This window comes from Pongo pygmaeus, chromosome 2, assembly GCF_028885625.2.
Source record: "Pongo pygmaeus isolate AG05252 chromosome 2, NHGRI_mPonPyg2-v2.0_pri, whole genome shotgun sequence".
Taxonomy (NCBI): domain Eukaryota; kingdom Metazoa; phylum Chordata; class Mammalia; order Primates; family Hominidae; genus Pongo; species Pongo pygmaeus.
Genome location: NC_085930.1, coordinates 100,628,415 through 100,641,733, shown reverse-complemented (window position 1 = coordinate 100,641,733; position 13,319 = coordinate 100,628,415). Strand labels below are relative to the sequence as shown.

Sequence of the window (13,319 nt, the reverse complement as noted above, 5' to 3'; positions counted from 1 at the left end):
GTTATGGATGATGTAAGCTGTACGCAAGACTGTCAGAGGCCAACTACTCCAAACCTTTCTTCCTCGTAAATAACTGGAAGGCAGGATGAACTGGCTCGGCAAAGGCTCCCGCACCGTATCTGACCTGATTTTTAATTATTTATTTTTTTAATTTTATTTTTTGAGACAGAGTCTCGCTCTGTCGCCCAGGCTGGAGTATGCAATGGCACAATCTCGGCTCACTGCAACCTCCGCCTCCCGGGTTCAAGTGATTCTCCTACCTCAGCCTCCTGAGTAGCTGGGATTACAGGCATGCACCACCACACCCAGCTAATTTTTGTATTTTTAGTAGAGATGGGGTTTCACCAAGTTGGCCAGGCTGGTCTCAAACTCCTGATCTCCAGTGATCCACCCACCTTGGCCTCCCAAAGTGTTGGGACTACAGGCGGGAGCCACTGCGCCCGGCAACCATATCTGACCTTAAAAACAAGAAGCTGATAATCTGGTCTAAGTGCTCATGAACATTTTTTGGTAAAGACTTAATTTTTTCTGAACCAGATGAAGCCCAGGTTCTAAGTTAGCCAGCTTTAATCCTGCTCCATGGAGGTTTGGCCGAAGGCTGAGAAATAAATAACAAAAACAAAAAGCAACAACCTCCCCCCACCACCCTAAATTGTCTAGCAAATAAATATGCTAAATTCTCTGAACACAGGCCTCCTTGAAACCACTGCTTCCCCCAGGAGCAGAGCTGTGGTGTCATCTGCTAAGATAATGATGGCAGTAGGAGCGAGGGGGCATTATCACTGTATGTGTGTTCCATGAGGGATTCTGTTTGATGGAAAGAAATACAAATGGCTGATAAACACATATGCAACCTTAAAAACAGCAATTTTGAAAATGCAAATTACTATTGATTTTTGCCCAGATTAGCAAAGGTTAAAACATTTGGTGAGGATATTAGGAAATAGGTACTCTTAAAACTGGTAGAAAAGCGAATTGTACAACCACTTGGTAAGTGTGGGGAAGTGGATTTGCAATCCTCGGCTCCAGAACCACCCAGGTTAAAGAGGTCATTAAACTGGTACCAAGGGTAGCCTCAGTGAACTAACTGAGCCTTCTGGGAACCAGAGACACTAGAGGCAGAGATGTCAGAGTTGCTGCTCCAAGAGCCCTGGGGGTGGGGTGGGAGGTGTAGGGATGAGGCTTCCAGGATGCAGAATTTGACCTAAGAGCCAAGAAGCGCTGGGGACCTGTAAGTACTTGCTAATGAGGGCTTGTTGGTGTACGTTCTTCCTGAATACTGATGGAAGCCCCAAGAATAATGGGGCTGTCCTGGAAGGACCCTACCCTGTGAGCCAGTATCCTGGGCAGCTGGGGAACTCACAGAGAAATGCTGCATCTGCTCCTGCCATGCATCACCACTACACTGCTAACTCCAATTCCCTGGACAAATAAATTCAGGAATTTCATTTAATCTCATAGTGGGCAACAATGTGTGTGTGTGTGTTTTCCACCAGTCCACAAAACACACGAAAAGTTGCGTCAGGTATTTTGGCATATCTATTACGATTTTAAATGTTTATAAACTGTGACTCAGCTTTTCCTCTATAGTTACACCTCCACAAATGCCCACAAGTCTGTGTAGAAGAGCACTCACTGCAGCATTGTCTTTAAGAGTGGAAGATTTAGAAACCAGCTAAATGTCCATCGATAGGGAAGGGGTTGATTATATGTGATTATGCAATGGACGTCAACTGTGAAGTATACTTACAATGTGCGAGTACATAAATTATACCTCAATAAAACTATTTAAAAAGTGAGGTAGATCTATCTGCATTGAAATGGAAAAAATCCTCATGCTAAATGGGGGGGAAAAAGCAAATCATTAAAACGGTCAATGTGTAATGTGAACCTATTTTTATACATCAACAAAAGACACACACACACAGAAATTCAGAGGCATATACAATAAACTATTAACCATGGTTAGCTCTCTAGAGGATGGACTTACAGTGAACTGAACTTTCACTTTCTATGCTGTCTTTTCATAATGTTTTAGTTGCTTACAGTGAGCATGTATTACTTTTGTAGTAACAACAAAAAAGAGGCCGGTCATGGTAGCTCACACCTGTAATCTCAGCACTTTGGGAGGCTGAGCCGGGCGGATCACTTGAGGTCAGGAGTTTGAGACCAGCCTGGCCAACATGGGGAAACCCAGTCTCTATTAAAACTACAAAAATTAGCTGGGCGTGGTGGCTACTCGTGAGGCTGAGACACAAGAATCGCTTGAACCTGGGAGGTGGAGGTTGCAGTGAGCCAAGATCGTGCCACTGCACTCCAGCCTGGGCAACAGAGGGAGATTCTGTCTCAAAAAATAATAATAAATACATAAAATAAAATAAAGGTCTCTGCTGCTAAAAACAATAAATTAAAAATGACTAAATTACAATTTTGCACAGTAGCTAATTAAAAACCTTCCTCAAACCTAACTCACTTAGAAAATCTCCTTCTAAGAGAAAAGCTTCCAGCGGGCAAAACTCACGAGAGATGAAAAATGCGCCACTTTAGTCTGCACTGAACCCACATCAAGGAGGTCTAGGATCACTGCTGCGCTGTTATCTCTGGTAGATGGGAGGTCCCTGTGCTCCTGTCTGCTAACAGGCATAAGCTGGAATAAAATGTTCATTGTGTATGTTTCTATTTTTTTGTATTCCCCAGTTTCACTACCTCTTAAAAATTAACAACTAGTTCTAATTTGTGTTGGATAAGAGGACTTTGACTATAAAAAGTTTTCTTTACCCAAAGAACTGACCTTCACTGCAACCTTGTGGTTAGTCAAATTCTTAGAAGAAGGCATGGCCATGGAGTCTGCATTTCTCAGAGGTAACACGTGTAGCCCCTGGCCAGCCCCACCACAGAAGCTCATCCTCAGCTCAAGCAGCACAGACATTTATCTCTCTGCCTCCTAGTCAGAGGAGATACCTGCTGGCCCCATCACACAGTGGCCCCATCACACAGCAAATCACAGGTTAGATTTCTGTCCCTGTAACCCAAGGCTCCCACACCATTCTAGCTGCTTAGAGTGGTCCCAACTTGGCAGAGAACAGAATGAATAACGGGTATGGAGAGGGGTACTTGTGATGTTATTTTCACTCTTTGAATCTGGAAGGAAAGGGTGGGAGTCTTGAGGTCCACCTGCCAAGAGTTAAGTCCAGAAGCCAAAGGACATCAAAGTTGCCAACTCACTTAACTGGGTCACTCAACTCACTAGGATAAACCCCCAGTGCAGTGTGTTTCATTCATAAAGATGATTCCACCTGCCCTCTTGCCATCTGTAGGTCAAATACTTTAAATACCATTCCCCAGCAGGAGCGGAGGGGCCACTCAGCTGGCCCCCTCCCTCATTCGGAAGCCCTTGTGAGCACTGACAGGTACCCATGAGCAGCCAGCTCACCTGGAGAAGCAGTGTGAGGGTGGCTGGCAAGGACAGGCTCACCTGACATGATCCCCAACAGCACCCTGCTTTACCATCAAAGACAGCCTCCTCTACTCCCTAAAGCCAGTATGCATTCAACTGAGTTCCCATGAGGAGATCTGAGAAAGTCTCATCACATAAGGTGTTATCAACATCAGCAATACTGATGGCCCTAGACACTTAAGCTAAATTAATTCCATCATTCCTCACTCAACCCTAGGAAGTGGATAGAATCATCCTAATTTTCAGATGGCAAAACTGATGCTCAGAGCAGTTAAGGAACTTGCTGAAGTCCAACAGGCAGCAAGCACTAGGGTCAGGACCAGAACCCAGGCCACTGCTGACCCTCACCCACCACTGAACAGCGAGGTACCAGCATCAGGACTGATGGAGCCTGGTCCCTTGATACAAAACGCAAAGCTTGTCAAACTTGGGCCTTTACGTGCAACCCAGACAGCATTATCGAAAAACAAGAATGGCTTCTAAAAGAGAATTAGCTTAGAACACTTAAATCTACAGTTGGCCCTTGAAGAATGTGAGTTTGAACTGCATGGGTCCACTTATATGTGGATTTTCTCCCATCTCTGCCACCCGACACGGCAAGACCAACCCCACATCCTCCTCCTCCTCGGCTTTCAATCTGAAGATCAAGAGGATGAAAACCATTACGAACACAAGTTTTCATGATAATCCACTTCCATTTAATGAATAGCAGACATATCTTCTCTTCCTTATGATTTTTCTTAGTAACATTTCTTAGTAACATTTTCTTTTCTCATTTTATTGTAAGAATACCATATATAATACATATATAAAATATGTGTTAATTGGCTGTTTATGTTATTGGGTCAGGCTTCTAGTCAACACTAGGCTATCAGCAGTTAAGTTTTTGGGGAGTCAGAAATTATATGCGGGTTTTCAACTGTGTGGGGTGTTGACTGCTCTAATCCCCATGCTGTTCAAGGATCAACTGTGGGTGGAAAAACAATTCAAGAATGTTATTCTACAGTGAAGGTGGCTAGTGTCTACTTTTATAATATGTACACGGTCCAAAATTACAAGGCTTGTGATAAAAAGTCAACTCAAGTCTTAATGCAGGTTAAAACTGAGAATGACCATTGAAGTTCACTGGCACAGGCCACACTGGCTGAGTCCATAACAGGTCTTCTCTGACACACCCTGCCTGTGGCTGCTTCTGCCATCACCCTTTAACACAGCTCATGCTTTTGGGCAACCCAGTGCCTGCCTCTGCCAGACCAGCCTGAAGCTGGAGAGGGAAGGAAGAAAGCCCATGTTTCCCAAGAGTGTGCAACATCCCTCCACCTTCACATGCCTCAGCCACCTGCCACTGGCTGCGGCTCCAGGCTTGTGCTCTTGGGCTGTCATGACCAAGTGGCACAATGTTAGGAAGGTCAGTTCGTAGGTGGGAAGAGTTCCCTTTCTCATGCCATAGTCTAGAACAAACTCCCTGGACAAACCAATGAGCATAAGTAAATGTGTGCCATGGCAGGGGGCACAGAAACAGCAGCAAGAGTAGGCATTGGAGGGGAAAGGGCAGAGGCCTAGGACAGAGGAATTCTAGGTTCTAGTCCTGGCTCAGCCTCTGACCTTCTGGAAAGTCTCAGGTGAGCCATTCAATCCCTCCAGTTCTACCTGTACATGAAGTCTTGGATTAAGCTATCTGTATCTTCCCAATTCTAATAACTGATGACATGGTGTGAACTGTCCTACCTCCCCAGGGTTGTGTGACATGGCGGCCAGTCAGCCATGGTGGGCCTCAGTGAGCTAACACTCACTCAGCACCCACCCTGCACCTGGCAGTGCCAAGCGCTGTATCTCACTTAATTCTCATAACCCATTAAGACAGGTAATCACTGGCCGGGTGTGGTGGCTCACGCCTGTAATCCCAGCACTTTGGGAGGCCGAGGCGGGCAGATCACGAGGTCAGGAGATCGAGACCATCCTGGCTAACACGGTGAAACCCTGTCTCTACTAAAAATACAAAAAATTAGCCGGTGTGGTGGCACATGCCTGTAGTCCCAGCTACTCGGGAGGCAGAGGCAGGAGAATAGCATGAACCCGGGAGGTGGAGCCTGCAGTGAGCTGAGATCATGCCACTGCACTCCAGCCTGGGCAACAGAGCTAGACTCCGTCTCAAAAAAAAAAAAAAAAAAAAAAAAGACAGGTAATCACCATCACCTCCCCTATCTTGAGAATAAGAAACAATCTCAGACAGATAAAGTCAGACAGCACCGGAAAAACTATCATAATGTGGCCTGGTGGTCATGAGAGACAAGGGCCCAAATTTAGGCAGTCTGATGCTAGACACCATGCATGTGACCAACAGGATGTACCATCTCTGTTCCCTGGTCTAGGAATCCTATGGTCCAGGCTGTACCACCTCATGCCCTGGTCTAGAAGTCTGATGGTCCTGGCTGTACCACCTCTGCTCCCTGGCCTAGGAACCCTATGGTCCAGGCTGTACCACCTCTTTGCCTGGTTTAGGAATCCTATGGTCCTGGCTGTACCACCTCTGTTCCCTGGTCTAGGAACCCTATGTTCCTGGATGTATTACTTTCGTTTCCTTGTGTAGAAACCCTACATTCCTGGCTACACTATCTCTGTTCCCTGGTCCCTTTGGATGACAAAGACTTTTCTCCCTGATTGTCTCGTAAGCCTACCTAAATGCATTTTTGTTCTGAAAGCATTGAACAGAAATATCTCCACTGGTTTTCCAAGGGCACACACCTACAACCAAGAGAAGCTGGCTGGTTATGAAGCTACATAAAGAAGTCAAGGACAAGTCCAAGTTCAGAGGACCAGCGCCCCAGGGTTCCAGAAGGCCATATCTAACCTTCTCAACAGATAAGAGCCGATAGGACACTGCCTTCAGGAGTGGGTGGGACTGCCAATAGCATGGCAGATGAGCAGTCTACCGAGAGGCTCCAACGGCAATGCAAGTGCATGGATGTTGCGATAGCATCCACTGGCTTTGTGAGGGTGCTACACCTTTACTCAAGCAAAAAAACTCTTCTTCTGGGAACACTGGGCTTTACCTTAGAATTTTATTGATGGAAGAGAATTAATAAGCATGCTAGGCAGAACAATTAAAGGAAGATCAGCTCTTCTCATGACACCAGAATTATTAAATTACACATAAGACCTTTGCCCTAGCTCCTCAGCCCAATGAAGTTGGCACCCAGAGTCTTCTCTTTTCAAACCATACAAGTTGTGTAACTAGGCAGAATCTGAAAAGAGAAACAACAGAGCTCATGTCCTCAGTCCCCAGGCCTAAGAGTCAGGTGGCCAGAGACAGGGCAGCAGACAGCAGCCAAGGCAGCCTTCGACCGCCAGGAGGCTTGGGACCTTAAGGAATCATCACCCGCTATGAGCTAAAATATCTGTAGCCCTCCTTGGCTGGCAGTGGGAATCCCTTCCAGAGTGGTCTGATGGATACTTCAGGAGCCTTGAGGTTCTTCTCACAGCTACTGACGCCTCTCCTCCACTTAGGAAGAACAGGAGGACCAGGAGGGAAGAACAGGTGATACACAAGAAGCATGTACACCAGTACAGGGGGATATACAATGTAAATAAACCAAGACTCTGAGAACTGGGAACACCGGCTGTGTGAGGAAAGGGAGAGTCTCAGTCAGAATAGGATTCCTCAACTCCCAGTGCTCACTTTGTTCATCTCTCTACTTGGATCTCTCAAATTTTCCTTCCACAAAGGAGCTGGAAAAACCACCATCACATGGCATGGAAGTCATAAAAGGCACCATAAAATTAAGTTTTTCTGCCCCTCTTGTCCTATCACGCAGAGCGCATGGTAAGCACCCCAAGGCATGAGGCTGGCAGAGAGCTTGCTTAAAGAACACGTGGAAAAGGAGCTCTGCCTCCTAGCCAGCCTCCTTCTCTGAGGGCTCCGAACCCTAGCTACATTAAGTGCGGGGAAGCCACCTGAGCCTCTGGAATTCTGGAGAGGGGCTTGATGGGTGACGTTTCTGGAGTTGTATCACAATGGTGTCTTCCTTGATTCCTGCCTTCCTAAAATTCTAGAAAGTACATAAATCAACCCTAGAGAATCAGCATGCTCTGGCCCTGCTATTTCTCATTTGAAACAGGTCTGCTATGCCAGCTCCCACTCAGAAAGGCCAAGCACAGTTCATGAGATCCTAGATAAAAGGAGGCTTAGGGCCCGGGTGGGGCCCTCCAACTTGTCCTCAGACTCTCCAACCAGGCAACGGTGTGCATCAACCAGGTGAGAGTCCCAATCAGCACGCATCCTTCTTACGTGCTCTTCACCAAGCCACCTGCAGGAGACTTAGCTTCACACACCTGATGCTATACAAGACGGACCAGATGTGGGTGGGCAAGCACAGAACCAGAGAAAGCAGAGTTAAAACAGTCAAGAGTGGACCAAACAACAAATATGTACAATTATTACATATTCATTATAAGTAAAAAGAAAAAAAGACCAAACCATCTGCTATAAGAACCAGGAGAGTGGTGACTGCGTCTCAGCACATTCTAGGGACAGGAGAAGAGCAGGTGGCTGGGGAAAGACCCAGTGGGAGTGCTCACAGCAGAGAATGAAGACGTAGCCAAGCTCCATTTGCACTTCCTTTCCCGTAGCATTGGAGACAGAGCTCCTGGGGCTGCTGGTACCTTTGAAACGGCTCGTAGGAAAAGGAAGATCCATCAACTGCCACCTTACAAAGGAGGTACTGAAACAAAGCCACACAACTGAGAAGACCAAAAATGTGTAGAAAGTCACTATGCATGGAATGAGCTGGCTATTTCAATATTAGCTTCTGTTTGACTCCCACATGCAACTCAAAGGCTCATTATATAACAAAAATAGTTTGAAATTCATCTTTGTTCACCAATCCATTGTGGACTATAGAAACTCAGATTTCCTACCAGTTAAAATGTAAGCAGTAAAGCCAGGTGCAGTGGCTCATGCCTGTAATCCCAGCACTTTGGGAGGCCGAGGCAGGTGGATCACTTGAGGTCAGGAGTTTGAGACCAGCCTGACCAACATGGTGAAACCCTGTCTGTACTAAAAATACAAAATTAGCCAAATGTGGTGGGCATGCCTGTAATCTCAGCTACTCGGGAGGCTGAGGCAGGAGAATCACTTGAACCCGGGAGGCAGAGACTGCAGTGAGCCAAAGGTTGCAGTGAGCTGAGATGGCGCCATTGTACTCCAGCCTGGGCAAGAAGAGTGAAACTCTGTCTCAAAAAAAAAAAAAAAAAAAAAGTAAACAGTGAGAATCAGGTAGGCTTGCTAAGGGTAAGGCACATATGCAATTAAAAATAATAGAAAATGTGAAAAAAAAAAGAATATGACAAATCGCCTCTCTGAAATCCTTAAGACTGAAAAAGTAGCTAACTCCTACTCTGGATGACAGGTTTGCTGGTATCTGAGCCTGTTTAAACTACCTTCAAGAACTCAGGAGGGCTGGGCGTGGTGGCTCACACCTGTAATCCCAGCACTTTGGGAAGCCAAGGCGGGTGGATCACGAGGTCAGGAGATCGAGACCATCCTGGCTAACAAAGTGAAACCCCATCTCTACTAAAAATACAAAAATTAGCTGGGCGTGGTAGTGGGTGCCTGTATCCCAGCTACTTGGGAGGCTGAGGCAAGAGAATGGCGTGAACCCGGGAGGCGGAGCTTGCAGTGAGCTGAGATTGCACCACTGCACTCCAGCCTGGGCCACAGAGTGAGACTCCGTCTCTAAATAAATAAATAAGAAAGAACTCAGGCGGAACAGCAATGCTATAAACCACTCTGGGATTCCGACAGCCCTGCTCACTAAGATGAAATCCAATTGATAAGCCCAATAGGTAAATATACCTGAATCAGTCTTTGCTCACTTAGCATACAAGCCTAGAATAGTTACTTGTTCAAGTGGTCTACCTTCCTAAGCAGGCTATGGACTCTTAGAGAACAGGAATCAAGTTTCCTAACTTCTCTCACAGCTTTGCTATGTTAGTTTTGTACCACTGTGTCACAAATTACCACAAAACTTCAATGGCCTAAAGAAGTAAACATTTACTATTGGCTGCGTAGTTCTGGCTTGTGTTCTCTTGCAAGGCTGCAGCCAATCTGTCAGCCAGGGCTGCATCACCGGAAGTCTGGACTGGGGCTGGAGGATGCGCTTCTCAGAAGGCTCACACAGGGCTGGGGGCTGGGGTCCTTAGGTCCTCACCACGTGGGTCTCTTCACAGGACTGCCTGAATGTCCTCAAGACATGACGGCTGGCTTTCCCCAGAGCAAGGGACCCAGCAGGGAGCAAGCAAGCAAGTACCCTCAAGATGCAAGCTGCAGTCTTCATAATAACCTGATCTCGGAAGCCATGTGGCTTCACTTCTAGCACATTCTACTGGTCTCATAAACTAACCTTGACACGTGGAAAGGGACTATACAAGGGTGTGAACATCATGAGTGGGGATGACTGGGGTCCATCATGGAGGCGACCTGCCAACATTTGTCATTCTAAGTTCTCAGGACATTTTTACTGGATGTGGCATGGATGCATCTTTCAAGGGGGAACTTGAAGCTGCTGCTTTGCTTTCAAATTCAGTCTTGGCTGACACGCTCATGCTCTCTGCTGACCTACTTGGCTAACGCCTCTTCAAGGCAGGCAAAAAGAACAAGGCACTAGAAGTAGTCACTACAGTGTTTCTGTCCACTCCGAAAGGAGATTTCCTTTCCCCTATTCTATTTCAACAACCAAAAAAGTTATTTGAAGCTAAATTTGGTTTCTCATTCCCCCGAACAAGGGGTATCCTATCAGTGCAATGAGGAGTCTGCTAACAAGGGCAGTTTGGACCAAAATGATGCCACGGAGGGGTATGAAGAAGGGCTTAGGACCTGGCACTTAGAGTCGGCCACAGCAGTGCATGGGAGGATGGAGAGAGGCATCATAAACAGGAGACGCCGTGAGCAGTTGATTTCCCAGCATGGCTTCTAGGAGCCTAAAACCACATCCCTGCACTGCTTCTCACTGTAGCGGTGGCAAGTAGTTTTCAACTAAGGAAGGCAACTCAATTTCTTCCAAACGTCTGTAACTTGTTACTATCCCACTTAACTCATGACATGGTAACTAAAGATGTCAAAACTTACAAAGGGGCCAAGGAGCTGAGTTGGAATGGTCATTACCAGGTTTGGAGCCACCTACTTTGAGGAAGGATCAAAGTGCTTTCATCCAGTTTTTAAATCTGCTTTCATTTATAAAAGGTATTTCTCACCGGCTATAGAATCCTAGATTAACAGGCTTTTACTTTAAGGACTTTAAAGATGTTGTTCCATTGTCTTCAGGCTTGAATAGCTTGACAAAAAGTCCAAATTAGTTCTTGTGTTGATTTCTCTGTATATAATGTCTTCTTTTCCTCTGATTGCTTTTACAATTTTCTTTTTATCATCTGTTTTTCAACAGTTTGATTACGATATGGCTTAGTGTGATTTTCTTTGCGTTTATCTTGCCTGGGGTTCATCAAGCTTCTTAGATATGAGTTTATAATTTTCATCAACTTCGGAAAATGTTCAGTCATTATTTCTTCTAACATTTTTCTGCCTTTTCCTCCCCTGCCTCTTTAGGAAATCCAATTACACGTTAGACCTTTGATATTTTCCTATGGGTCACTAAGGCTCTGTTCCTTTGTTTTTTTTTTTAAGACTTTCTTCTCTCTGTGCTTCAATTTATAAAGCTCTGTTGCTATGTTTTCACATACGCTATTCTTTCATAGTTTAATTTTTGGTTTATAAGTTCATGAATTTTTCAGAAATTGTATTTTCAGTTCTAGAAGTTCCATTTGCTTTGCTCCATTGTGCTTATTTTTCTTTAAAACTTCAGCATATTTTTAACTGTTTTTCAGTCCTTTCTTGGTGATTCTAAAATCTCTGTAATTTCTTGGTCTATTAATATTAGCTGATTCTTCTTCTGACTATAGGCCACAATTTCCTGCTTCTTTATCTAACCTGTCTAGAAATTGTTGATTGGGGCTATACATCATGATTGTTAGTTACATTGTTAAGTGTTTAAATTTTGTCTGCCTTTAGTGAGCACTTATTTGGGCAAGCAGTGAACTCTGTAGAGCAGCTTGATCATTTCAAGGCTTTTTTTCCCTTTCTCTTCTAAAACAATTCTGAGGTAAAATTTACATAACAAAAATGTACTTATATTATGCATAGAGTTCAGTGAGTTTTGGGAAACGTGTATGCTGATGTAACCCTACTACAATCAAGATACAGTAATTTCCATCACCCAAAAAGTTGTTTTTTGCTTTTTGTTTTTTTGAGACAGAGTCTCACTCTGCTGCCCATGCTGGAGGGCAGTGGCGAAATCTTGGCTCACTGCAACCTCTGCTTCCCGAGTTCAAGCGATTCTCCTGCCTCAGCCTCCCGAGTAGCTGGGACTACAGGCGCCCGCCACCACGCCCAGCTAATTTTTATATTTTTAGTAGGGACAGGGTTTCACCATGTTGGCCAGGCTGGTCTCAAACTTCTGACCTCAAGTGATCCACCCGCCACGGCCTCCCAAAGTGCTGGGATTACAGGCGTGACCTACCGCGCCCACCCAAAAAGTCCTTTTGCAGTCAGTCCCATTCCTACTACCCCAAGGAAACCACTAATCTGCTTTCTATCACTATAGATTAGAATTCCCTTTTCTAGAATTTCATATAAATGGAGTCATTCAGTATGTATTCCTTTTATCTGGCTTCTTTTGCTCAGCATACTCAACCATGAGATTCAATCATGTTGTTGCATGTATCAATAGTTTGTTCCTTTTTAGCTGCTGACATTTATTCCACTATGTGGACATACTACAATTTGTTTATCCATTCATGTGTTGTTGAACATTTGAACTGTTCCTAGTTTGGGGCAATTACAAACGAAAGTGCTATAAATATTCATGCACACATCCTTCTATGGCCATGTGTTTTCTTTTCTCTTGGGTAAATCTCGGGGGGTGAAACTGCTGAGTTGTATGGTACATTTCATTTTCTTTATAAGAAACTTTCAAACAATTTTACAAAGTGGTTGTACCATTTTGCATTTTTATCAGCAATGCATAGGAGTTCCAGAGTTCATATTCTCTTCTAATCTTGGTATTGTTCATCAATTTTAATTTTAGCCATTCTTGTCTTGTGGGTATATATTGGTATCTCATCAGTATTTTAATTTGCATTTTCCTGATGAGTAATGATATTGAGCATCTTTTCATGTGCTCATTGGCCATTTGTATATCTTTTCTGGAGAAATGTCTTCAGATCCTTTGCCAATTTTTAAATTGCATTTTTTTTTCTGAGTTCTAAGAATTCTCTACATATTCTGGTTATAAGCACCTGGTCAGATAGTCATATTTGCAAGTATTTTCTCCCAGTCTGTGACCTATTTCCATTTAATTTTTGTACATGGTTTCAAGGCTTGTTTTTAAACTTTGTACTCTTTTCTCTAGAGCTAGATGAAACCTAATATTAAGGCTTGATGACTCTTTTGAGGGGTCTACGGATGTCCCAGGTGTTCAACAATGTCTCTCTGCTCTATCTGGAAAGAACTCAAATGTCTCTCCATCCTGGACGTAGTTCCACTTACAGTTCTCCAGCAGTGGTTCTTCAATTTGCTTCTTGAGTTTCACCCTACACAACAGATCTGTTCATAAAAAGTCTTGAGGAGACCCCTAAGCTAAGGTGGACAGCTTTCCTTCTGCATAGCTCTTTTTCCTCTGTACTATCCCCTGCAAATTCCAACTGCATTGGCCTCCTCAGATGTGTCTTCTCAATGCAGCGAGACTGCTGGGCTTCGCTTGGGTTCCTCCTCGCTGCTCTGAGATCTGGAAACTGCCTCCAGCAGAATGTT

The 13,319-nt window shown here is 44.7% G+C and overlaps 1 protein-coding gene across 1 annotated transcript in view; it reads right to left on the bottom strand.

Moving 5' to 3' along the window:
• LOC129034258 (store-operated calcium entry regulator STIMATE) overlaps nucleotides 1-13,319 on the bottom strand; it is a 77,485-nt gene that overhangs the window by 52,383 nt on the left and 11,783 nt on the right. The gene's annotated exons all lie outside the window — the stretch shown is intronic.